This window comes from Poromitra crassiceps (assembly GCF_964638095.1).
Source record: "Poromitra crassiceps genome assembly, contig: HAP1_SCAFFOLD_510, whole genome shotgun sequence".
NCBI lineage: Eukaryota > Metazoa > Chordata > Actinopteri > Beryciformes > Melamphaidae > Poromitra > Poromitra crassiceps.
Genome location: NW_028151898.1, coordinates 35,001 through 61,021, shown reverse-complemented (window position 1 = coordinate 61,021; position 26,021 = coordinate 35,001). Strand labels below are relative to the sequence as shown.

The following is a 26,021-nucleotide window of genomic DNA, read 5'->3' as shown; positions in this document are numbered from 1 at the left end:
AGCGCGGTTCAGTTGGCTGCAGCCCTGGAGGGGGAGGGGAGACGGGTCCTGTTGGATCTCTCTGAGACGGAGTTGGCCAACCCCCAGGCAATAGCGAAGGCAATAGAGCGACAGTTTGGGGAGCCTACATCCAAATCTGCTGCCCGCCAACAATTCAACGAGAGGAGACGCGGGGATGGAGAGAGGCTGGGCGTGTATGCAGCTGATCTACGCCACCTGGCCCGTAAGGCATTCCCAGAGTTCAGCGAGGAACACCGTTTCATCCTAGCCAAAGAGGCTTTTATCAGTGGACTGACCCCTGACAGACTGCGGGAGCAGGTTCGCCTCAGCAACCCTCCCTCGTGGGATAGCGCATTGGAGCGCGCACAGGAAGTGGAGCAGGTACTCACTGAAGGACGGGTTAGGAGACCCCAGCAGTTGCCCCCACCTAGACCCCCTGCACAGGCACGGTTCCCTAAAAGCCTCAGGACGGACGGAGAATCACAGTTTTTCCCTGCTAGACCCCCTGCACAGGCACGGTTCCCTCAAGCCCTCAGGACGGACGGAGAATCACTGTTTCCCCCAGCTAGACCCTCTGCACAGGCACAGTTCCCTCAAAACCCCAGAACGGACGGAGAATCGCAGCGTGGCTGGACAGAGGCACAGGACCGTGTCTGTTGGCGATGTGGTGAGAAGGGGCACATCCAATACAACTGCCCCTTAGCCATGGACTCCAGACTCCAGCGGGAGCACCTGCCGGGAAACGAGAGGGGGGCGGAGTAGGAAGAGGTTACTCCGCCCCGGACCTGACACATTCTCTGCCGTCGCCGGGCCTTAACAACTGTCTGGCTGAAGAGTGCACAGGGGCCCTTAGACGGATTATGACTTCACGGGCCCCTGGGCCTGCCCCCCTCACGGGCCCCCCCTCACAGCGGGAAAAAAAAATAAAAATAAAATTGCCCCGATTTTTTTAATCCAGAATGCAACTCGGGCAAGTTATCAGATATCTGCACTGATTGCAAAGGGTGGACACGCTTTTTCATGTGGTGACTTTGTGAAACAGTGTCTGAATGTGGCTGCGGATATACTGTGTTCACTCCTGAGATTGCATCCCTGCAAATTGTCATGGCAAATTGTTTACAAAAGATGGACAATAAAGCTGATTTTCAAAGTACCTTGAGGATTTTTCAAGTTGTGAATTAAGTCAAATTTCTCTCTTGATTACAAAGGTGGAAAATACAACTGTTTTTAACTGGGTGTTTACTGATTAAATGTTTAAGCTCCCCACAAATGCAGATGTTTTTTTTTTAAATATATATAACCAATTGCAAATTATTACAATTACCAAACAGATAAAAAGTAGATTATTATATTGAAATGTTATTTTAGATTTAGAATGTTAATTTTCTATAAAACACAATACATTTTAATGTAATTCCACAACGTTTATTTTTGGCCCTCGGCCCTCCACCCAGATTGAGTTTTGGCCCTTCATGGGAAAGAATTTGGGCACCGATAAGCTAGAGCAGGGGTGGGCAACTATTTTTCATGGGGGGCCACATGAGAAACCCAGATTGTTGCCGGGGACCGAACAAATATTGTCATGCCGTAACCCATGGATGGGCAACTTTGATGATAGAGAGGGCCACAAAAAATGTCCTCGCTACCAGATTTTGCTGAGGGCTGAACGGCGCCAGCACGAAAAATTTGGGGCATTTGAAGCCAGGTTTAGAGGAATAACTAATTTTAAATTAACAATTGTGATGTCATTATTCAGTCTTAACCACCAATATTTGATCCTTTTCCTCACTCACTCCTATGTCACCACCTGCTCTCCCTGCAGGGCTTGAAATTAACTTTTTTCACCACCTGCCAATATGGCTGCTAGATTTTAAAGTTACCAGCCAATTAGAATTTCCACTAGCCAAAATGTTTTTCTTGAAATAAACCAGAATATGAGTGGGTTAATTTAAGCATAAGTATCAGTAAGTGGCCCGGGATTCTCAAAGCCTGTGTTGAGGGTCACACAAGAACAAAAATGCACTCTTGAAGCTAAATAAATCCAAAACCAACAAGTTAATTATAAAAATTTCTACTTCAATGTAGAACAGTCATTTCTTACACATGAGATTACTTTAAACCGTTTTAGTCATAAATATTATTGAAAGATATTCCATATTTCAGACTGAAATGCTATAACAGAAGAGTATTGCCCAGAATGACATGAACATTTGGACACTTATTCAGTGGGTATATTGCATGTTGCACTGTAAAAAAAAAAAAAAAAAAAAAAATATGCAATTCCATCGCGGGCCACACAGGGGGCGCCCGCGGGCCGCATACGGCCTGCGGGCGTATGTTGCCCATGTATGAGCTAGAGTCTCAGCTGTGAAGTGAGCTCAGGAGCCCCATCAGTTAGAGTCTCTTCGCAGGCCGCCTGTGGCGGCCTGCGAAGAGACTCTAGCTCATGGGCCCCGGGAGCTCTCGGGCCCCTGGGCCTGGGCCCGGTAGGCCCGTTCAGTAATACAGCCCTGCAGGGGCCCCTCAAGGGCCTGAAGTAGCAAGGGTGAAGGCTTCAATCAACGGGAGGCATGTTATGGCCTTAGTGGACTCCGGGTCCTCGGGAACATTCATTCGCACAGATCTTTTAGGGGAGGAGCTGCAAGTAAATCCTAATGTCCGCCCCTTCCTCACAGCGACAGGGGACAGGGCTCTCACACTGGGTCAGCATGCAGTGGTGGTGCAGGTAGGGGAACAGAGTTTTCCATGTCGCATGTGGGTGGCCGATATCCGTGAACAGTGCATTCTGGGGTTTGATTTCATGAAGGTTAATGGGGGGGTGGTAGATTGGCCACGGGGGACAGTGACATTTAAAGGCGGCACACCACTGCCTATGTTGTGGGGGGGGGCCCCGGGACGCAGAAACGGGGGATGACGGGGATTTAAGAGAGTCAGCCTCAATGGGGGCGTGTCCGGGGGAAGCACAGACAGAGCACGTAGCGGATATAAAGGAAAGGCCGTTGCAGCCGGTGGGGGAGCACGATGCTCTGATGAGGGACCAAACACATGAGGGGGGGCTCAATATGTCCCCTCCAGAAGAGGAGACCCCTGCAGAGCCCTCATGGGAGGCCCTACCCCAGCGGAGGCACCGACCGATTGGAGTTCCTGCGGCTGAGACAGTGGCCGTGTGCGGAGCGGTGGTTTCCCCCACTCCCGACCCCCGGGAGGAAGCCGTAAAGACAGTGTGGGAACAGAACAGAGAGGGACTCTCGGAGATGGAGCAGCGGCAGTTGCACGATGTGCTCTGGGAGTATCGGTCCGTTTTCTCCACCTCCCCCACAGACTTGGGCCGGACGCAATTGATTGAGCACGACATAGACACGGACAAGGCTCACCCCATCAGACAGCGGCCGCGACGTATCCCGCTGAAGAGGCAGGCAGCAGCACAAAAGTGTTTGGAGGAAATGCGGGCGGCTGGAGTGATTGAGCCCTCAAACAGCGCATGGGTCTCACCGGTAGTCATGGTGCCAAAGAAAGATGTGGATGATTTGCGTTTCTGTGTGGATTTCCGGCCAGTGAATGACGTGACCGTCAAAGACTCCTACCCCCCACCCCGAGTCGACGATGCACTGGATGGAATAAGGGGCTCCGCTTGGTTCTCGTCGTTGGACCTAAAGAGCGGATACTGGCAGGTGCCACTGTCAGCGGCAGCCCGGCCCAAGACAGCTTTCACCACAGGCTCGGGGTTATGGCAATTCACAGTGATGCCTTTCGGGCTGTGCAACGCGCCAGCGACCTTTGAAAGACTTATGGACAGAGTTTTGGCTGAGGTGCCCGCACAGAACAGAGAGATCTACCTTGATGATGTCCTGATACACGGACCGGACTTCCACACCGCTCTGGGGGCGCTTCGCCTGGCCTTCTCCAAGATACAGCAGGCGGGGTTAAAATTGAACCCGGGGAAATGCAAGTTCCTGCGCAGAGAGCTCATCTTCCTCGGCCACAAGCTGAGCGGGGAGGGAGTGAGTACAGTGGAGAAGAAGACTTCTGCGGTTCGGGACTGGCCAATGCCAACAAGTGTATCGGAGGTTAAGTCGTTTGTGGGTCTGGCGGCCTACTACAGACGATTTATTCCGGGGTTCTCGACGGTGGCGGCGCCCCTAAATTTCCTGACCAAGGATCATGTACGCTTCACGTGGGGCCCCGAGCAACAGCAGGCATTCGACGCACTCAAGGCCGCTCTGTGTCAATCCCCAGTGCTGACGACTCCGGATCCTGATGGAGAGTATCTGTTGGATACGGATGCGAGCAGAGATGCCCTGGGAGCGGTGCTCGCCCAGGTCACCCCTGAGGGGGAACGAGTGATCGCTTATTACAGCAGGGCATTCAATAAGGCAGAGCGGAACTACTGTGTGACCCGGAGAGAGCTGCTGGCAGTGGTGGACGCAGTGAAGCATTTCAAGTACTACTTGTGTGGGATCCACTTCACGGTTCGGACAGACCACGCATCGCTCAAGTGGCTCATGTCCTTCAAGGAGCCGGAGGGACAAGTGGCGAGGTGGATAGAGAAGCTGCAGGAGTACAACTTCTCTATTGAGCACAGAAGAGGAACCGTCCATACCAACGCGGATGGGCTCTCGAGACGGCCGTGCGGGACCGACTGCTCTCACTGCAACCGTGCGGATGCAAGGGAGGGGAGAGCAGAGCTCTGTATGGCTCTGCGGCTTGACGACCCGATACACTGGGCCGGGGAACAGGACGCTGATCCGGAACTGAGGGTGGTGCTGGGGTGGTTGGCGGAGAATCGGAGACCTGGGTGGCCCGACATTGCAGCTGCAGGTCCTTCATTACGGGGGCTGTGGTCACAATGGGAGGGGTTGGCGCTGAAGGATGGTGTGCTCTGCAGGCGGTGGAAGGAGCCGAGTTCGGGCCGGGAGAAATGGCAGGTGGTGGTGCCTAAGGGCCGGCAGGAAGAAGTGCTGCAGTTCAGTCACGGCCGTCCGGGGGTGGGACACTTCGGGGAGAACAAAACGCTCAATAAGGTCAGAGAGACATTCTATTGGAGCACTTGCAGGAGGGATGTGCAGGCATACTGCCAGAAATGTGACCCCTGTGTGGCCCGCAAAGGTCCCACGGGACGAAGCAGAGCTCCATTACAGCAGTATCGGGTGGGGGCCCCTATGGACAGAGTGGCCGTGGATGTGCTCGGGCCTTTCCCTCGCACCCCGCGGGGTAGCCGGTTCGTTATAGTGGCAATGGACTATTTCACAAAATGGCCCGAAGCCTATGCTGTTCCTGATCAGGAGGCAGCTACAGTATGTGAAGTGCTGATTGAAGGGATGTTCAGTCGGTTCGGGGTCCCCACTGAGCTACACTCGGATCAAGGGAGGAATTTTGAGGCGAAACTGTTTGCAGAGATGTGCAGACAGTTGTCCATACACAAGACCCGTACGACACCACTCCACCCTCAGAGCGACGGGTTGGTGGAAAGGTTCAATCGCACCCTGGGGGTACAGCTGGCCCTGGTGGTGTCTAAAGATCAGAAAGACTGGGACTTACAGCTGCCGCTGGTCCTTCTGGCATGTCGCTCGGCAACCCAGGAGACTACAGGATGTACCCCCGCCCTGCTGATGCTGGGGAGAGAACTCAGAACGCCGCCAGCGTTGGCATATGGACAGCCGCCGGACGCGCCTCAGGTGCCCGCAGGCGTGGAGTATGCGTCTCAGCTGAAGGGGAGATTGGAAGTGGCGCACGAGTTTGCTAGGAAGCAAGCGGAGATGGCTGGAGTGCGGCAGAAGAGAGGATATGACCTGCACACTAAGGGAACGCATTTCCGGGCAGGGGACTTAGTGTGGGTATATGGGCCGAAGAGGACGAAGGGGAAATCACCCAAGTTGCAAAGCCACTGGGTCGGGCCGTGCTGTGTGTTGGAACGGATGGGGGAGGTGACCTACAGGACGAAGATGGCTCCGCGGGGGCGGGTGGTGGTGCTGCACCGCGATCGTCTGGCGCCGTACCGAGGGACGGGCCAGGCTGCTGATGGGAGGCCAAACAGGACGCCGCCACAATCACCGGGGGAGGGGGGTCAACTGCCGCCTCAACAGTCCCCGGGGGGTCTGCAAGCGGCCCCGGAGCCGTTGCAAGTGGACAGTCCGAGTACGGGTCTGGGAGCGGGGACGGGGGAAGTGGACACTGGGGGGGAGGGAACTTCAAGGAGGGCCAGGCCCAGGAGAAGGAGGAGGCCTCCCCCGCGTTTAGGGGACTATGAGGTGGATCTCCTCGGGGGCGAGGAGTATTGAAAAGGGGGGGCAATGTAACGCGGGGAGATGGACTTGGGGAATTGGGGAGGAGTGGGAAGGACGTTACTGTGTTCGGAGGTTCTGTTGGAGGGAGGTGTGTCCGTACGGGTATTGGCCGGATAGGAACGGGGTTGGAAATACGGGGAAGAGTTAGAGTGTGACTCCAGGATGTTGTGAACGGTCTGACAGGAGAGCACGTTCACTACGTTAGCTGCTGAACTGGAAGTGAGCTGATAGAAGCGGGTCTGACGCTAACGACAGCTACCGGCCAGCTGTCACGTTCGCCCGGCACACCTCCAACTCCGGGGTTAGACTGTACGCTGCGGCAGGTATTAAATATGCTCGGCTGAGCTAAAGTGAATGTCTGTCTCCTGCCTACTTTCTGCTAGCTTGTTAGCCACACCGCAATGCTACAATACGAAAACATGTCTTGGGACAGTTGTTATTTAATGCGTGAAAAAGTTTTGAGCTCATGCAACCTGCTGTAAATAATGTTGGATTGACTCGTCGCAAATGGACGATTGGACTGGCTTGCGTCTACGTTATGTTGTCATTATCAACCCGAGCACAGTAGGCTACATGCATCCCCCCTGGCTGCAATCATAGCGTTACAGACAGTAAACGTATAAGAGTTAGTGAGAGTATATAGGCTATTGAGCTTTGAAAGCTAGGAATGTGAGTCTTCTCATGCACCCATGAGCCTACTGTAACGTTACGTTTCCTCAGTCACCATCATCTTCTGCAAACACACTTCTCCCATCAAATGACAGCAAATCTAAACAGTTACATTATTATTATTATTATTATTGTTAATGTATAGAACAGTGCATGAATGAGTTCTCTGACATACTGCTCTCTCGCTATAGCCTACCAGTCACTACTGAAATCTATACCGCATAACCCAATGTATTTTTCTATTTAATAAAAAGAATAATCAGAAACATGTTACTGTACTGGCTAAGATAACATCTTATATTAGATGTAGGCCTACAGTATAATGTTATATTCGATTTTCAATGTACATGAATGGATAATGTCTTTAAAAAAAAATATCAACAGAAGAATATTGCACATTTTTTGGGGGCGCTACCCACACGTTTAGCTGTGTGTTTCTCATTCCACGAATGCACAATCCTTACAAGTTGTACCCCGTTGTAAAGGTGACTAATCAGGCTTTCCAACTATATAAAATACAATACCAATTGGTATTATTAAAGGGGAGAAATAATCGAGCGAAATAACGTTTCCAAACTTTTTTTGAGGAGTTTATTTTAATCGTATTTTATCGAATGAAAAAAATTATAATAATCGCCATTATATATCGGCCATCGGCCGCCGTGCTCTCTAAAGATCGGCATCAAGTCAAGTCAACTCAAGTTTATTTATATAGCCCTAATTCACAAGCATGTCTCAGAGGGCTTCACAGAAAGTATGTCTAGCTGATTCTAGCTAACACACAGTAACAAGAATATACAGAATAAAGATAACATTTGAACATTTGAAGAAAGCAGGAGAGTGGAGGAGGGAGGGAGAGGGAGGAGGGAGGAGAGGGGGGAGGTGGGGAGAAAATAGGAAATGTGGAGGAGGAGAGAACAGAGGAGGAGAGATGAGGGTGCAGGGGAGGGAGAGCCAGGGTAGGGGTAGGGTCTAGGGTTGGGGGAGGGGAGGGAGTAGGATACGGGCCCGGATTAGGGCGAGGGTGGGGAGAAATGGGAAATGTGGAGGAGGAGAGAACAGAGAAGGAGAGGTGGGAGGGTGCAGGGGAGGGAGAGCAGGGGGAATGTGAGAGGGAGGAGAGGGCAGAGAGGAGGAGAGAACAGAGAAGGAGAGGTGGGAGGGCGCAGGGGAAGGAGAGCAGCGGGAATGTGAGAGAGGGGAGAGGACAGAGAGGAGGAGAGAACAGAGAAGGAGAGGTGGAAGGGTACAGGGGAGGTAGAGTAGAGGTAGGGTCTAGGGTGGAGGGAGGGAGTAGGATACGGGCCCGGATTAGGGCGAGGGTGGGGAGAAAATGGGAAATGTGGAGGAGGAGAGAACAGAGAAGGAGAGGTGGGAGGGTGCAGGGGAAGGAGAGCAGGGGGAATGTGAGAGAGGGGGGAGGACAGAGAGGAGGAGAGAGGCAGAGAAGGAGAGGTGGGAGGGTGCAGGGGAAGGAGAGCAGGGGGAATGTGAGAGAAGGGAGAGCAGGAAGTGGCAGGGATTCAGGAAAATAGGGGAGAAGAGGAGAAGGAGCAGAGGGGGGGAGAAGGAGGAGAGAGCAGGAGAAGGGAGGGGGGGGCGGTGGGATGTGGGGGAGGAAAGAGCATGGAAAGAGAGGAGAACAGGAAGGGGGAAGAAGGGAAGAAGCGGGGGAAGGGGGAAAGAGAGAGGGGGGGGGGGGGGGGAGAAGATCAGACAACTGACTACTCTAAGCATTAACCAGAGCTAACTGGGACATAGTATCTAGCTAATCTACAGCCTAATCTGGCCTATCCTACCCTGCTCTAGTCTGATTTTAGCCTGAACACTATAACAGGTCAGCCTTAGGCTGTAGCTAATCTATCGCCTACCTAAGCTGTTCTAAACCAACCGGCAGCCCTCGACCAGTGATGAAGAGCACCGATGCCCCCCGACCCGGCCCCCGCCCACATAAGGCGTGGGAGGGAAGGCCAGGCCGAGACACAGCGGCACCCCCTCACCCCCAGTGAACGCAAGAAAACCTTTCCACCATATGGTGGCAATCCACACATGGATCGCCACATGGATTGCCCCAGTGACTTGGCTGAGGAGGAACCTTGTGAGGTCGTTGTGCTAGGGGCCCATTGCTGCGGCCCGGGCGGACCATTGATGCATCGGCATCGGCCATTGAAAAAGCAATATCGGTCGACCTCTAATTCCTATACCAGCGTCATCTGGGTTTGTCGCTAAAAAGAACCTTTCAAATAAGTCTTTCATAATGGCTATGTTAGAACATGGTGATATCCAAGTCTTTCATAATGGTTACGTTAGAACCTGGTGATATCCAAATCTTTCATAATGGTTAAAAGTAGGCTATGTTAGAACCTGGTGATATCCAAGTCTTTCATAATGGTTGAAAGTAGGCTATGTTAGAACCTGGTGATATCCAAGTCTTTCATAATGGTTGAAATTAGGCTGTGTTAGAACCTGGTGATATCCAAGTCTTTTATAATGGTTAAAAGTAGGCTATGTTAGAACCTGGTGATATCCAAGTCTTTCATAATGGTTGAAATTAGGCTGTGTTAGAACCTGGTGATATCCAAGTCTTTTATAATGGTTAAAAGTAGGCTATGTTAGAACCTGGTGATATCCAAGGCTTTCATAATGGTTGAAATTAGGCTGTGTTAGAACCTGGTGATATCCAAGTCTTTTATAATGGTTAAAAGTAGGCTATGTTAGAACCTGGTGATATCCAAGTCTTTCATAATGGTTGAAATTAGGCTATGTTAGAACCTGGTGATATCCAAGTCTTTCATAATGGTTGAAATTAGGCTGTATTAGGCGTGTTTCTCCTTTTCTTTTGTGCATGCATCTCTGGCTAGTTGGTTTGGTTTGTAAAGCACACAGCTGACTGCAAACAAACGAGATCCACGTGCATCGCAAACTGCGGTAAAAACCTCAATTGAGACGCATATTCCGAATGCGCTGTATACATGATCTAAAGACTCCTCCTACAACCCGAATACTATCGGCATATCCCACGTCTTAATCGGAAAATGTTAAATTCTGAAAAAGGTCAAAATCGGAAAATCCAACCACAATGCTGCTTACATGACCCTTATGAAATTCAGAATATTTTCATTTTCGGAATAATACTGGGATATTGTGTGCATGTAAACGTAGTGAGTGAGTTAAATCTGTGTGTGAATGCGTGCGCACTGGGAAGTCGTATTTTTGTTGTTGGACATCATTTAGTCCATCTAATGTCGATATATTTGAGCACTATTTAGTTGCAGCCTACATATCTTCCAGTATAACATTATATTCATATTATCATATATTGGTCATATATAATATTATATTGGTCAATTTGAAAATGTATCAACAGTCAAAGTCATGAAAATCTGCAGGGAAGGAAGTGTACTGGCGCTTGTAGCGTGCCAGGAGTACATCTTTGTAAATTGATGATTCAATTTTTTTTATTTGAACTTCCAATTAGGTGTGGGGTCTTCTGAATGTTTGTGTGTGTGTGTGTGTGTGTGTGTGTGTGTGTGTGTGTGTGTGTGTGTGTGTGTGTGTGTGTGTGTGCGCATGTGTGTGTGTGTGTGTGAGTGTGTGTGCGTGTACTCACAGTGTGTTTGAGCCAGCAGTCTTTGAAGACGGGTCTCATCTTCTTGTGGACGACGACCTCCTGCAGGTCCTCCAGAGATGCGTGCGGACCGATCTCCTCTTCGAATGGCAGCATGTACTCACCCACCGGACCTACACCCATGAGCACGCACGCACGCACGCACGCACACACACACACACACACACACACACACACACACACACACACACACACACACACACACACACACACACACACACACACACACACACACACACACACAGTATATGTCTGTGTCAGAAAGCTCAGTGGATCCTGTGTTTGATATTCTTGTGGACCATTAATAGCTCGATATCGACCAATCGAGCTAGTAGCCTTCTGCTAGTTTGTCAGTGGAAGGCTTTTACTATGATGCAGCATCAACAGGAAAAGTGCGTTGAGACAGGTAGATTCAATTATTGAAAAAATATGCATACGTAAAAATATTGTATTTTTGCTTGAGTTGCTGCTATTAATTTTGCACTGTGACCTTCTGGATTTTATTGTTCTTCCTACTGTTTATTATTTTTACCCTGTAATACTTGTTCTCTTGTTAATGCTTTTAGGCTTGTGTATAGTGTGTGTGTGTGTGTGTATAGTGTGTGGGTGTGTGTGTCCGTCCGTGTGTGTTACCGTCAGCAGCCTTGCAGCGGGACACCAGCTCCCACAACCAGGCCCAGGCTATACATGTCGATGCGGAGGAAGGCGTCTCTCTGGAAGTTTATCGCTCCTTCCAAAACTTCTGGGGCCATGTAACGCCTGGTCCCCACCTGCACACACACGCACGCACGCACGCACGCACGCATGCACACACACACACACACACACACACACACACACACACACACACACACACACACACACACACACACACACACACACATTTTAGAGTGACCCCGGTGCCCTGGGAGGTGTAACCACGGTGCCCTGGGGGGAGTAACCTCTGGGGTGTAACCCCGGTGCGCTGGGGGAGTAACCCCGGTGCCCTGGGGGGTGTAACCCCGGTGCCCTGTGGGGAGTAACCAGGGTGCACTGGGGGGTGTAACCCCGGTGACTGGAGGGTGTGTAACCCCGGTGCCCTGTGGAGAGTAACCAGGGTGCACTGGGGGTGTAACCCCGGTGCCCTGGGGGGTGTAACCCCGGTGACTGGAGGGTGTAACCCCGGTGCCCTGTGGGGAGTAACCAGGGTGCACTGGGGGGTGTAACCCCGATGACTGGAGGGTGTAACCCCGGTGCCCTGTGGGGTGTGACCCCGGTGCCCTGGGGGGTGTGACCCCGGTGCCCTGGGGGGTGTGACCCCCATGGGGGGTGTGACCCCGGTGCCCTGGGGGGTGTGACCCCGGTGCCGGGGCTAAATTCCTACACAGGCCTTCCCACCCATCTTGGCCACCTAATCATCCCTTGGTACTTAATTGGCTCGTTCAGCCCTCAACTCTCCACCGTGATAGCTGATGTGTAGTGAGCGTTCTGGCACTAACGGGCTGCCGTGCACCACCCAGGTCGGTGCTACACATCAGTGGTGGATGAGTTGAGTTCAGACACACACACACACACACACACACACACACAGACACACACACACCTGTCCGTGTGTGTCTCCCGGCGGTTTTCCCGGTTCGAAGCAAACCGCCAGGCCGAAGTCTCCAATCACCGCCGTCAGGTCCAACCGCAACATCACATTCTTACTCTTAAAATCCCTGAGGGTTGAAGAGGTAGAGAGAGAGAGAGAGAGAGGGGGGAGAGAGATGGGGTTGCTATGGTTACTAGTCAAGCTTGTAAATGACTTTTAGCTTGTATATTTGTTGTGGTGTAAATAGGACACACATGCAAGGAGCTGCCTCATTTTGTGATAAGCAGCAATCTGGCGTGCGTGCTAGGGTGGAGACGCTGGAGACGATGCACCATGGGCGCAACATGTTATGGGATTTATGACTTCACTGATGTCATGTCTATGACATCACTGATGATGTCACTGATGAACTTTATAGCAGAAATAAATGTGTGTGTCAAAAAACGGTTTTGGTCTCTATAGCCAATTTCAAACTCAGAGCCAATCAGAGGTGACATTAGCTAACCCTAGTCTCGCAGTATCCAGCCATAGAGAGATATCTACGTCTGGTGCGCAACCCTTAAAGTCGAGCTGAACCCAAAAATTACTTTTCTTTTCTTTTACTTCAAATACCTGGGTATGCAGTGCACCTATTTAATGATGTATGCAAAACAAATCACAAAAATCTAATTCCTTTAGTTTTTCACACTTTTTCACATCAAAAGTTCATTTTTCAAGATTTCATTGATAACACTAATCTACAGTTTGCTGACGTCACCTAGTACTATCAAATTTCTACCCCATTTCAACCAATCATATCACGACATGCAGCTGTCAATCAAATCTTCATTTCAGGATAATTTTCTCTTCCAAATGAAGTAGAAAATGGCGCCTAGTGCCTGTCATCTGACAGAATTCCTATCCCATAAGCTAACTATTAACTTGGCCAATTGCATGAAACATGAACAAAAAACAAAAACTATCATCTCTAAGAATGCAAAGAAATGTAACTGGCTCGTTAAAACGCGCATTCCAGGAATATCGTATTTACAGAAATAGCGTAAAAGGCGCGCGCTTGAGAGTGTGGTAGTCAGGGGTCTCCCCTCGGAGATTTCAGGCGGGCGGGCAGCACCCATGCATCAGATTGTCCGCTCGCTCCACACGAAGCAAGTGGCTGCCTGGTACTCCGCGGATCCCACTCGCGTAGCACGACAACACGCTGAATCCCACTCGATTTGGGGGTGGAACATGCCATGATTGACCAATGCCAAAGCCAGTCGACAGAATTGTCAGATCAAATCATCGACACGTATATGGTCCGCCTCTCAATTTGTTTTCAGTCTCTGACGCTCGTGCTATTGCATTCGCCTCCGGTTCACTTCGACTTTAAAAGTGGTGAAAGAGCGCTCCCTAAGACCAAAACAAAATGCGTGTCAGACATGAATTAACCAACCACGGACCTCCTTATTTGCGTGAGGCAACTCGTGGGGCGGTACATTTTGAACGATGCACCAATGCACGCAGACAGCCGGACTTCCGTTACAGCCCAGCCAATCAGAGGCTTGCCGCAACGAAAGCCAGAAACGCTGACTTGTGATTCAGACCTTCCGTCGCTGGTAGTGATGACGTAGGACGTTGAGTCTGACCACGTGAGACTAAGCTCACCATAACCCTCGTTAGCCCACATGTTATGGTGAGTTTCTCCAGACCTCCGTTGCTTGAGTTGGAGACATTGGCCCCTATCTTTGCATCGGCGTAGCAACTAGGCCGAGCGCCTGGCGCAGCACTGATCAGTGGGCGTGGACCAGCGCATCTTGGTGTTGGCGCTACAGGCAGCCTAAAGCATTACAACCACGCCTTTTAAGCGTAAAATTATGCACCGTCATGCTCATTGGATAAGTGCAATAAATGAATCACACGCTTGCCTTTTAAGCTCCAATTCCAGTGGTCCAGCAAAACCAGACAAAGCCAAGTGCTCTGCTCCCCCCCCCCCCCCTCCCTTCATCCCGTCTGTCTGTCTCCATATAGGCTATTATTCCATATTATTATGCTTCTCAAACCAATCTAACTGCAGTTTAAATACTGCAAGCATGTAAATACACTACACTAGCAAGATCAAAGTGAAAAGAATGTTCTAAACGCATCAGCTAGAAAAATATAGCCTATCCCTATATGATGAGATGAATTAGATTGGTGAAAGTTTGTCCAGAAAGATATCATTTTCTCTCTCCTGCTGCAGGAAGGATGATGCACATAAATATAGCCTACATTATGTAAAGTCATTGCATAAATGTGTTTTTATTGTAAAACTAAAATGTGAAGTAGAGCCAATTTATTGGAGCGGACATCACAATTGGACATGACAGTAGAAGTGCGTTACGCTGTCACTTATCTAAATCACGTTAAATCGACGAGGGATATATATAGGCCCAGGATGACATATAGGTTTTACATAGGGTGGTGTTTTCATTTCGATGTTTTATTTGGTCCAATATTGAAATGTTCTACAATTGCAGGTTGTGTTACCATTACACAAAATTTAGATCTACCTTCCTATCTATTTCGCCTCATTTGGTTGCTATTTTGTAGCGAAATGGAGTAGCACAATGCATGCTGGGACATGCCAGGCAGTGAACTTACAACTTATTTTTCCTATGGGACGTGTGTTGTGTCTGTCTGAGCGAGGGAGTCAGAGAGAGAGAGTCGTATTGTGCCTGTCAGACTGATCAAGAGAGAGAGAGTGACACAGAGAAGGGTGACAGAGGAGAGCCAGAGGAGTGCTCCGCACAACCAGCGCACTGAATAGGCCTGGTTTTCAAAAGCGCAAAGCGCTAAATTTACGCCAGTTGGGAAGATATCATTAGGCCGATATTTAAGGCCGAAACGCCCATTCTCGCCCATTCAGGGAGTGCGCCACGCCCATTCAGCGTAAAGCGCATTTACCAGCCTAAAGCCCTGTTGATATCTTCCCGAGGCAGGCGCAAGGCACGTTTTTTAGCGCCGAAGGCCCGTTTTAGCGCCGAAGGCCTGTGGGAGAATAGGGGCCATTGGACTCTATCGTTGCAGCGGCGCAGTTTCTAGGCCGAGCGCCAGCCGCAGCGCAAAGCAGTGGGCGTGGAAAGGCGCACTTGATATCTTGGTATCGGCGCTAAACTCAGCCTCAACCATTATAACCACGCCTTTTAAGCGTAAAATTATGCATTGTCCGCTCATTGGAGAATTGCAGGGAAGAGACACACGCTTGCCTTTTAAGCTCCAATTCCTGGACAAATCCGGTAAAACCAGACAAAGCCAAGGGCTCCGCCGCCCCCCCCTCCCTTCATCCGGTCTGTCTATCTCCATATATAGGCTATTATTCCATATTATTATGCTTCTCAAACCAATCTAACTGCAGTTTCAATACTGCAAGCATGTAAATACGCTACACTATAGCAAGATCAAAGTGAAAATAATGTTCTAAAGGCATCAGCTACAAAAATATAGCCTATCCCTATATGATGAGATTAATTTTATATTGGTGAAAGTTTGTTCAGAACGATATCGTTTTCTCTCCCCTGCTGCAGGTAGAATGATGCACATAAATATACCCTACATTATGTAAAGTCATTGCATAAATGTGTTTTTATTGTAAAACTAAATGTGAAGTTGGGCCGGACATCACAGTATAGCACATGCGCGTTCTGAAGCGCGTTCCGCTGACACTTATCTAAATGACGTTAAATCGACAAAGGATATATATAGGCCCAGGAGGACATATATGTTTCACTTAGGGTGGTGTTTTAATTTCGATGATTTATTTGGTCCAATATTGAAATGTTCTACAATTGCAGGCTGTGTTACCATTACACATTATTTTAGATCGACCTTTTATATCTATTTCGCCTCATTTGGTTGCTATTTAGTAGCGAAATTTAGTACCCAATTGCATGCTGGGGCATTCACAGGCAGTCAGAGAGAGACAGTCGTATTGTGCCTGTCAGACTGCCTGCAGCCTCAAAGCGGTACGGACGGAGTTGTTTTACCCAGGCTGGAAGCGTTGTCACACAGGCTTGTGACAGTAACTCAACGCGGAAGGATTTATTTCACAATAAACTGGTAAACGCACACCAATGCCTGCTCCTGTCAGTAGGAGAGAGGGAGAGAGTGACACAGAGAAGGGTGACAGAGGACTGAATAGGCCTGCTTTTCAAAAGCGCAAAGCGCTAAAAGTAGGCCAGGTCGGAAGATGGCTGGAAGATAGGAATACGCCGGTATTTAGCGCCGACACGCCCACTTTGGCGCATTCAGGGACTCCGCCACGCCCATTCGGCCTAAAGCGCATTTGGCAGCCTAAAGCCTATTGCTATTTTCCCGAAACAGGCGCAAGGCACGTTTTTTTGCGTTTAAGGCCCGTTTTAGCGCCGAAGGCCTGTGGGAGAATAGGGCCCATTGTCTATGCAATCCTTACAGCGCAGACACACCAGAAACACAACGGTCACGAAAGCGTTGAGCAGAGCCTGGCCATTTACACCAGAAGCGATCCGTTTTGCTCTGCGCCGGTCACAACTTGTACTGACTTCATGCAACCATCGCTTCCACGTCTATGATGTTTCTGGTGTGGCTGGACCGTTATGTACAACTGACACCATGTTTCTCTCTGATGTTTTGGTGATATTTCTGTTCGCCGATGGTTTGATGATATTTTGGTGATAGTTTGGTGATGATAGGTATGCTTTTGTGTTGGTGCTGTCTTGTCTCTGGACCTGTGGGCGATGGCCGGTTTGGGTCCCTCTCCTTTCTGCCTGGGAATGTCTTCATGCAGATAAGCCAGACCGCACGCCATCGACTCCGCTATGAGACACAGCTCGGTCCAGCTGAGCGTGTTTCCCTTCAGGTAGTCTGAGAGAGAACCCTGTGGGGGTGAGGGGGAAGGAGAGAGAGAGAGAGAGAGAGACTGTGAGTTTGGATGGTACGTCGCCTCGGAGTCGCCATCGGGAGAAAGGATTGACTGTAATGTGCGCATGATCTGCACTTCACCTCTCATGTTCTTTTGTGTGTGTGTGTGTGTGTGTGTGTGTGCGTGTGTGTGTGTGTGTGTGAGTGTGTGTGTGTGTGTGTGTGTGTGTGTGTGTGCGCACGAGATACAATTCCTTCCCTCTATCTGGTTCAAATGAGCCCTTGTTTTGGTTTATTCACAAATTGCCAACACGTGGCCTGGGGCGTCCTGTGTTGTAGCCATCTGATTGGCTGTGCTGTCCGGGGCGTCCTGTGTTGCAGCCACCTGATTGGCTCTGCTGTCAGGGGCGTCCTGTGTTACAGCCACCTGATTGGCTGTGCTGTCCTGGCTGTGTTGCAGTAGGGCCATATGAAATCCGTTTTACTTTCTTTCAAATTTCGTTTTATGTTTTTCCAAATTCAGTTTTCTCCATTTTAATTTTATCCTAGGGATTAGGATATATACAGTATATATATATATATATATATATATATATATTAGGGGTGTCACAATACACTCAGTTCACGATACGATACGTATCACGATACTGGGTTCACGATAACGATACGATACGATACGATTTTAACAATATTTTTTTAAACTTGAATAATGACAATATATGACTGGAAAAGTAGTATTTTATTTGAAATGCACAAATACAAAACATGCTGTTGTGGGAAATTGTTATTACAATAACAACTAGAAAAAACATGAGATTGGAGATAAGGCTTATCTTGAAATAGAATTAGTTACACCGTCACTTAGATTTACTTTGAACTAAAAGGTTTCTCAGCAGTATAAATTCTCATTATGCATCTTCAGTTTTTCTTCAAACTCAAAACAACAAGACTTTTCTTAATCTATTTTTTATGCATCTTCAGTTTTTCCTGTCAAGTAAACAGTTTTGGCAGAAACTCAATTGAATGGTTTCTCTCCTGTATAACTTCTCATGTGTCTCTTCAGAGACTTGTTCAACTGAACTACTTTCCACACATTGAACTTCAACAAACAAAGACGTTTCTTAGTCTATTTTTTGAATTTTTTTTTTTTTTTTTTTTTTTTGCGATATGAGATTTCATCTCAACGATACATATCGTGACGTTTTACTATCGCGAAATTTCGTGGGACGATATATTGTGACACCCCTAATATATATATATATATATATATATATATATATATATATAATGACTAATAATGACTATAATAATGACTTGACTCTCTCAGACTCTCTCTTCGAGATGTTTCTCAAAGTGAAAACCAAGTTGTGAGGTGACGTAAGGGGGACCCTTACCCAAGACCGACCCCTCACCTCAAAACACCCCAATCCCAAACTTTATTATTTCTCTAGGCCTATGAAATCATTTAGGTTACTACACTAATTAGGTCTACCTTTGATTTTGATAATTACCGGTAGGCCTACTTTTATCAATTTCAGCCAAATTAGGGCAATTTCTGAAATGTTCCATCATGTTACAGTTGATTCCATTTATCATATGGCCCTAGTTGCAGCCACCTGAATGGCTGTGCTGTCCTGTTTTGCAGCACCTGGTGTGTTTGCATGGCCTGAATGTTAGAGGGAATGAATTGTGTATCTTCTTGTGCGCATGAATGGACTAAAACGTGTGCATGTTACAGGAAATCACCGACTCAATATCACTTTTTTTTTAAATCTCCCAATGGCCACTCTCCGGCTCTGTAGGAGCTTCAACAAAACATCACACTTAAAAGCAGAAGAATTGAACCAACTCAACTAAACCATCTTTCTCTCTCTCACACACACACATGCATGCATGCACGTGCACGTGCACGCACGCGCGCGCACACACACACACACACACACCCACACAAGCCGTTTTCCCACATGCGTACCGGAAAATTAACTGTAACTCAATATCGGACATTTCCCGGAATTTCCCTTCACACCTGGGCGCTCGCATGTGGGAATATAGCAGCGAAATTGCCTGTATGTTGGGGGGGGGGGGGGCACTGCAGAGCGGGTGGGGAGTGACGTGTCGGCAAAACTCCGATGGTGAAATAAGTTTGCTTGTCACACAATAAATCACACTCGTTTGACTTAAGAGGGCATGTTGTATCATTCACATTCGCTAACCAGTCTTTGAACTGAAATATTTGAAGAAGTTGGGATCCGTGTCTGAGAGAAATAGCCTGGCTGGTTCGATGTTTATCCGTTCACCTGCGTCGCGTTGAAGCACTTTTTACAGACTGGCTTCGTTTGATGTGTCCAGGGGGCTTGCCTTCGCTGTCAGCAACGTAAGCAAAATACTTCCACATTTTGCTTCGTGCATTTGCTTTCTCAACAAGCTTTGGGCGGCTTGCAATACTCTCAGAGCTGTCTGTGTCCCTGTCGGGCTGTGACTGAAGGAGGAGGACTGAAGGGCCAGAGAGCGAGCAGGCAGCAGAGAGGGGGAAATCAGCACGCCCACACATGAAGCTGACATACCGCTCTTATTATCACAAGATCATTTCGCCAGTTTGCTTTAATGTGCGCGAATGATTAGATTATGCCCGCTGGAACATTAAGCAACGTGTGTACACCTCGCCCATGCCGGCAAATGACTGGACCCGTTCTACACTTGTGTCCGTTATCGCGCATACCGCTCTTCTGACTGGCTCGAAACTGGTGAAATGTCCGCGAGGACGGGGTCGCGCTTATACCGGAACAACAACTTTCACACATGAAGGCATTAGACCACGTTCCGGTCATTTAGCGGTACAAAGCGCATGTGGGAAAACGGCTACACACACACACACACACACACACACACACACACACACACACACACGCCCTCACCCTCTCATGGAACTCGGTGATGAGCCACAGTTCGCTCTCCAGGTGACTTCCACCTCGCCTCTCGGCGCCGATGTACCTCAGGATGTTGTGATGCCTCATGCCGGGCGTGGACAGCACATCTTTCTCATTCTGCCACGACTCTTTGTCCTGCCCAGAAAACAAACAGACATGTGGAAAAAGGTTGACGGTTCGATCCCTCAGGGCATCTGAGCAAGAGAAGCCAACACCTCTAGAGCCCCTTTCACACATTGTAACAGTCACAAATGCCTATAGATTCTCTGTTTTGGGAACATTATTTGGTTGCAGTACCATATTGGTCCACTGCGTGGCGCTCCTTGTTTTGTATTGGCTTTACGGCAACAGCTTTCTTTACGTCACTCTTCTTCTCAAGTCTGCCTCCATGCAGTCTATAAGCAAGACGCAGCAAGAACAGTCTTCTCTTCAGTGACAACTTGGTGTGTGTGTGTGTGTGTGTGTGTGTGTGTGTGTGTGTGTGTGTGTGTGTGTGTGTGTGTGTGCGTGCGTGCGTGCGTGTGTGTGTGCGTGTGTGTAAAACTACAGCCTATCGATCTACATGTGTGTTGAGAGATTAGTGCCGTAGAGACCAGGCATACAATATGGTCGACAAAAGTGGTAAATAAACATAGTGCGTGTGTGAAATCCCACAACTGCCGTGGCTTTGAGTCTGTCATGTTAGCTGGCTATCCAGGAGGCTAATAACAGAAACTACACAACACCACCAAACCTGTTACAACATACTGGAGTTCCCGGTAAATGACTGGGATAAGCGTTCAGGCGCCGCTAGTGATTGTCACCATTCACACATGCACTACATTCAGGAACATTTCCGTGTTGGACCTTTTCACACGTCTATTAATCTAAATCTACTACGTCGTTCCATTGCAACATCAGCGAGCTAGCAGCTAGCAGAGCTACGCCCTCCGCCATTTTGGACCGATGGACACTACCGTAATGATGACGCCAGTCCCGCCTACAAAGTGCCATACACACCGTACCTCTACCGAATAGGGCTGTGTTCTTCACGGTCATGTCTGTCTTGGTTCTGTGCTGTTGCAAGGAGGCGTTTTCGGGTTGCAAGTTGGCCGTGATATAGGCTACCATTATGTGCACTGCTTCAATCAATCACCAACTTCATTTATTATTCATGCCATGTCAGTTTTCCATATCTGCAGTCTACTCTAGAAATTCTTGAGAAAACCTACAATATCATTTCAACAAAAGCCCAAAGTTTAAAAAACGCCTGTTGGGTTCAGCGGTGCACAGGTTATTGCATCATTGACAGTTATGATGATATTTGCAACTGTGCATCGAATGTGAAAATGAATAAGACTAGAGGAAGGAAGGAAGGAAGGACTGGCTAAATCAGTGCTGACCAATTTGGGGCCCGCGGGCCAAGTTTGGCCCGCGCTCTGTTTGTTTTGGCCCGCCACGGATTTGGGGGATTTTTTTTGTTTTTTTGTTTCCCCCCCGATTGTTTTTATCCAGAATGCAACTCGGGCAAGTTATCAGATATCTGCACTGATTGCAAAGGGTGGACGAGCTTTTTCATGTGGTGACTTTGTGAAACAGTGTCTGAATGTGGCTGCGGATACTGTGTTCACTCCTGAGATTGCATCCCTGCAAATTGTCATGGCAAATTGTTTACAAAAGATGGACAATAAAGCTGATTTTCAAAGTACCTTAAGGATTTTTCAAGTTGTGAATTAAGTCAAATTTCTCTCTTGATTACAAAGGTGGAAAATACAACTGTTTTTAACTGGGTGTTTACTGATTAAATGTTTAAGCTCCCCACAAATGCAGATGTTTTATATAACCAATTGCAAATTATTACAATTACCAAACAGATAAAAAGTAGATTATTATATTGAAATGTTATTTTAGATTTAGAATGTTAATTTTCTATAAAACACAATACATTTTAATGTAATTCCACAACGTTTATTTTTGGCCCTCGGCCCTCCACCCAGATTGAGTTTTGGCCCTTCATGGGAAAGAGTTTGGGCACCCCTGGTCTAAATGAATAAAGGACTGAAGGAAGGAAGTAGGAAAGGAAGGAAAGAAACGAGTAAGAAAGAAAGAATGTTGACATGTTGTTCTTCCAACATGGCTGCTGTTGGCCACTCCTCCTCTGCTCTGACCTGGATGGGGAAGATCTTCACGGCCACGTATTCGCTCATCATCTGGGCCTTCCACACGCAGCCGAAGCGCCCGCTGGCCTTCACCTCCAGCAGCTGCAGCGGCTTCAGCCCGGTCAGAGGAGAGGAGGAGGCCAGCCCGGGGTCCTGCATGGGGACGGGAGGGTGGAGAAAAAGGGAGATAGGAAGAATCTCAAATCCCACCTCTTCAAAACAGCCTACAATATCTGACTTTTACCTCTAACCACCATTCCATCTCTGCAATCTAAAATATTGATTTGTATTTGTTTTATATCTGTATTTGTTCTTGTTATTTAGTTTGTTTACTGTATTATGTACTGTTTCTATGTATTGTAAAGCGTCTTTGAGTTCCCCAGAAAAGCGCTATATAAAACTTATGTATTATTATTATTTATTTATACACCTTATGTCCCAACACAGGGGTCAGCCAGTTACTTCCTATTGTGTTGACACTTCCTGTGACAGTACAGTACTAGTGACCAGGTAAAACAGCTGGTGTTATAACTCACATAACTGAGTTATACATAAATAGTTATGAAAATAGGGTCCAGGTTGAGAAACACCAAAATGCTCCTTCAAACTGAATCTGGCTATGTGTAATATCTCACTACTATAATGGTGCGCACAACTGCTGCCAGTTGAGCAGGCGAGCACACCAAGCGTGTGAGGCACGCTAGACATAAGCATGCGAAGTATGCAATATTTCTAGTCCCTATATAACATGTCCATCTAGTCCCTATAACATGGGACCTGTAAGTCATAACCTATAACATGGGACCTGTAAGTCATAACCTATAACATGGGACCTGTAAGTCATAACCTATAACATGGGACCTGTAAGTCATAACCTATAACATGGGACCTGTAAGTCATAACCTATAACATGGGACCTGTAAGTCATAACCTATAACATGGGACCTGTAAGTCATAACCTATAACATGGGACCTGTAAGTCATAACCTATAACATGGGACCTGTAAGTCATAACCTATAACATGGGACCTGTAAGTCATAACCTATAACATGGGACCTGTAAGTCATAACCTATAACATGGGACCTGTAAGTCATAACCTATAACATGGGACCTGTAAGTCATAACCTATAACATGGGACCTGTAAGTCATAACCTATAACATGGGACCTGTAAGTCATAACCTATAACATGGGACCTGTAAGTCATAACCTATAACATGGGACCTGTAAGTCGTTGGATAACGGGTCATAAAAATATAGGTCAAATAAAAACCTGTTATGCAGGAAATTAAATCACGAGGGAGAAAAAATTGAGGCAAAATCAGGAAACTCCAAAACACAGCAACTGGTTTGACCCCAAACCTGCAGCATCACCAGACCAGCACTAGAGGGAGCCGCAACTCCACCATTCACTCTGAGTGTGTGTGTGTGTGTGTGTGTGTGTGTGTGTGTGTGTGTGTGTGTGTGTGTGTGTGTGTATGTGTGTACCTCGGTCAGGGCGTGGCCGTAGGCCGGCGTAGGCTTGCGGTGGCGGTACAGCCAGAGGGCGGTCAGCAGGGCGACACACAGCATGGAGACAGGCAGCAGGCAGAACACCGTCACACTCAACACACCCAGGCTGGCCGAGGGGGCTTTCAGCACTACACACACACGCGCACACACACACACACACACACACACACACACACACACACACACACACACATTAGATTGTGGTGATTTTTCAGGACATTACATACTGTAGACTTACCCCAACCTTAAAGGAACACGCCAAGATTTTGGGAGATTCGCCTATTTGCAATATTCCCGATAGTAAGATGAGAGAATGTAGATGTCTGTCTCTCCTCTTATCTGTTGCAGTATAAAGTAGCCCTGCGCCCCTCCTGCTAGTCAGTCAGCTGAGCAGCTGAATGGTCTTTCTCTCCTCTGTTGCAGTATAAAGTAGCCCTGCGCCCCTCCTGCTAGTCAGCTGAGCAGCTAAATGGTCTTTCTCTCCTCTGTTGCAGTATAAAGTAGCCCAGCCCCTCCTGCTAGTCAGCTGAGCAGCTGAATGGTCTTTCTCTCCTCTGTTGCAGTATAAAGTAGCCCGGCGCACCTCCTGCTAGTCAGCTAGAGCAGCTAAATGGTCTTTCTCTCCTCTGTTGCAGTATAAAGTAGCCCGGCGCACCTCCTGCTAGTCAGCTGAGCAGCTGAATGGTCTTTCTCTCCTCTGTTGCAGTATAAAGTAGCCCCGCGCCCCTCCTGCTAGTCAGCTGAGCAGCTGAATTGTCTTTCTCTCCTCTGTTGCAGTATAAAGTAGCCCCGCGCCCCTCCTGCTAGTCAGCTGAGCAGCTGAATAGTCTTTCTCTCCTCTGTTGCAGTATAAAGTAGCCCGGCGCCCCTCCTGCTAGTCAGCTGAGCAGCTGACTGGTCTTTCTCTCCTCTGTTGCAGTATGAAGTAGCACGGCGCACCTCCTGCTAGTCAGCTGAGCAGCTGAATGGTCTTTCTCTCCTCTGTTGCAGTATAAAGTAGCCCGGCGCACCTCGTGCTAGTCAGCTGAGCAGCTTAATGGTCTTTCTCTACTCTGCTGCAGTATAAAGTAGCCCGGCGCACCTCCTGCTAGTCAGCTAGAGCAGCTAAATGGTCTTTCTCTCCTCTGTTGCAGTATAAAGTAGCCCCGCGCCCCTCCTGCTAGTCAGCTGAGCAGCTGAATGGTCTTTCTCTCCTCTGTTGCAGCATAAAGTAGCCTGGCGCCCCTCCTGCTAGTCAGCTGAGCAGCTGAATGGTCTTTCTCTCCTCTGTTGCAGTATAAAGTAGCCCGGCGCACCTCCTGCTAGTCAGCTAGAGCAGCTAAATGGTCTTTCTCTCCTCTGTTGCAGTATAAAGTAGCCCCGCGCCCCTCCTGCTAGTCAGCTGAGCAGCTGAATAGTCTTTCTCTCCTCTGTTGCAGTATAAAGTAGCCCAATGGTAGTGGGCGGTACACGGTTCAGTCACCAAAAATACACATTCCAACAGTGCCAAAACACTCATATGTACACAAGCACCATGGCAACAAAACAAAAGGGACAAGAAGAATGATAGCGCGGGCACCGTGTGCAATAATGTTTTTTTTAAGTAACACTATTAAATAATGACTGAATTTTCATTTTGCTTAACCTTTAACCTAACCTTAATCTGTCCTGAACCAAACCTTAAACTTAACCTTAATCACTGGCCCCAAAATCTGCTTTTTACCAATTAGGAGACACAGCTTTTGTCCTCAATTGGACAAGCCACCCCAATTAACTGGTTTCTCCCCGAAAGTAGCCTATGACACGCACGCACGCATGCACGCACGCACGCACCACTCACTCACTCACTCACTCACTCACACACACACACACACACACACACACACACACACACACACACACACACACACACACACACACACGCACACACTCTCACACACACACACACTCACGTGCTCCGGTGAGGTCAGGCAGGTGGATGAAGCGCTCGTTTGCAGAAGTTTCCCTCACAGCAGCAGAAGAAGACCTGAGGACTTTCCTCTGTCGCCACACACTCCTGCCTGAGAGAGAGAGAGAGAGAGAGGGGGAGAGGGAGAGAGAGGGGGAGGGGAGAGAGAGGGGGAGAGGAGAGAGAGGGGGAGAGGGAGAGAGAGGGGGGGGGGGAGAGAGAGAGAGGGGGAGAGGGAGAGAGACAGAGAGGGGGGGAGGGAGAGAGAGGGGGAGAGGGAGAGAGAGGGGGAGAGGGAGAGAGAGGGGGAGGGGAGAGAGAGGGGAGAGGGAGAGAGAGGGGGAGAGGGAGAGAGAGGGGGGGGGAGAGAGAGGGGGAGAGGGAGTGAGAGGGGAGAGACAGAGAGGGGGGGAGGAGAGAGAGGGGGAGAGGGAGAGAGAGGGGGAGAGGGATGAGAGAGGGGGGGGAGAGAGAGGGGGGAGAGAGAGGGGGAGAGGGGGAGAGGGAGAGA

General features: G+C 48.6%; 1 pseudogene across 1 annotated transcript in view; it reads right to left on the bottom strand.

The window, feature by feature from the left end:
• Positions 1–26,021, bottom strand: part of LOC310771308 (activin receptor type-2B-like) — a 33,457-nt pseudogene that overhangs the window by 4,323 nt on the left and 3,113 nt on the right. Inside the window, exons 2-9 of the transcript in view lie at positions 25,515–25,622; positions 23,560–23,711; positions 22,080–22,223; positions 19,921–20,067; positions 16,873–17,021; positions 12,164–12,278; positions 11,215–11,351; positions 10,564–10,694 (exon numbers count right to left, since the gene is read on the bottom strand). The product of the transcript in view is annotated as an activin receptor type-2B-like (transcript). The remainder of the gene's footprint in view (positions 1–10,563; positions 10,695–11,214; positions 11,352–12,163; positions 12,279–16,872; positions 17,022–19,920; positions 20,068–22,079; positions 22,224–23,559; positions 23,712–25,514; positions 25,623–26,021) is intronic.